Genomic DNA, 1,489 nt, shown 5'->3' on the forward strand with positions numbered 1-1,489 from the left:
TCCCACCGGGGGGGAGGGAGAGAGCGGTTGTGTGGTGCTTAGTTGCTGGCTGGGGTTAGACCACAACACAAGGTTAGTTGCAAGCTCTGCCTGGCTAATGCTTTAGGCTCTCCATGTTATTCCTACCATCTTGATAGGCCATCCTTGTTCTTCCTTGCTGCTTTATAGTGCCGTTTGCTCCGTAAGCAGCAGTACTCAGGTCGTGCAAACATACCTGTCTCCGAACCTCTGGGAAGTAACTGTGCCAAAGACAAAGAGCAAAACAGCCATGGCACAATCTACAGCAATTCTGCCTCTCAAGGCACCCAGCAGGCCCCTTTCTCTCGCCTCTTACTCTGTCCAGCTAGGCTGGAAAGCACGGTTGTTGCAGAAACTGCTACACCCTGGGACTCCTTCTCGGGTTGTTAGTGTTGCCACATGCATAGGCTGCCAAGGTCATCAACTCTGCACGGGACACAGGCAGCCTGGAGAGCTTTATACCAAGTCATTCCTTTCTCCTTTGGGCAGCAGCGGTTCTGCTGCGGCTACAGGCGGCCACTTTCTCAAGGGCAAGGGGCCGGGATGACAACTGGCTGCTGCACACTCCAGTCAGACAAAGATGCTGTTCTCTGGGGACCTGGTGCAGGGAAAGCTGAGGAACATTCTGCACTGCCAATGGCTCTTCGCAAGGGAACCATGCTCTGGTTTTAGCAGAAAAAGGTGTCAGTCACAGGCAGCCATGTATCACTGTGCACAGCTATTTGGCAGGTGTCTTGCTTGTTCAAGTAGAGGCATATTTCTTGCCTTGCAGTCTTGATGCCAAAACAATCAGGGGTTCAAGTTACAAAAGCTTTTTGACATCAAAGCAAGACAGAAGATATTTAGAGGGGTCTGAAATAAAGAAACCAAGTGTTGAAGTGATTGTTTTAAGGAGGCAAATTAGGCAGCCAACGGAACTGAGCTGCTCACCCGACGCAGTGGCAGAACAGCCCAGCCATCCTACCAAGTACTGTGTGTTGCAGGCAGCAGAGTGCAACTGCGACACTCGCTGGCAGGAGCGGCGAGGAGTGCAGAGCTGCACTCCTGTACAGAGCGAAGATGGAACCTCCAGGGCGCTGCGGTCATCTGCTGAGGACATCTAATATACCAATGAGCCTCTTCGCTTTCCCTGCTTCATGTCTAATTACTTTGCACGCTGGAGGGCAGGGTGGTAAGTAACATCGTGCAGCGTCTCTTATCTGAGCGGCAAGCCCTGCACAGGAAGCCTTGTGTGTATGCAGGATTAGGAGGGCGGAGTACTGACAGCAGAGAGGTGAGGAAAGTTGCAAACAACACACCGAAGCCCAAGGATCACCAGCGTATTGCTCATTTGCAGATCAGCCACTTGCATCTGGTCTGCTCAGGCGTGCTGTTCCCTGCTAAACAGAGCTGCCCCTCTCACACAAAGCAGCTTTCAGTCTCTTCTCTCCTGCCTGCAGGATGCCATCTGTGTCACCTTATTTTTTTTAAA

Source organism: Aptenodytes forsteri, unplaced genomic scaffold (assembly GCF_000699145.1).
Source record: "Aptenodytes forsteri isolate BGI_AS27 unplaced genomic scaffold, ASM69914v1 Scaffold12, whole genome shotgun sequence".
In the NCBI taxonomy this organism is placed as follows: domain Eukaryota; kingdom Metazoa; phylum Chordata; class Aves; order Sphenisciformes; family Spheniscidae; genus Aptenodytes; species Aptenodytes forsteri.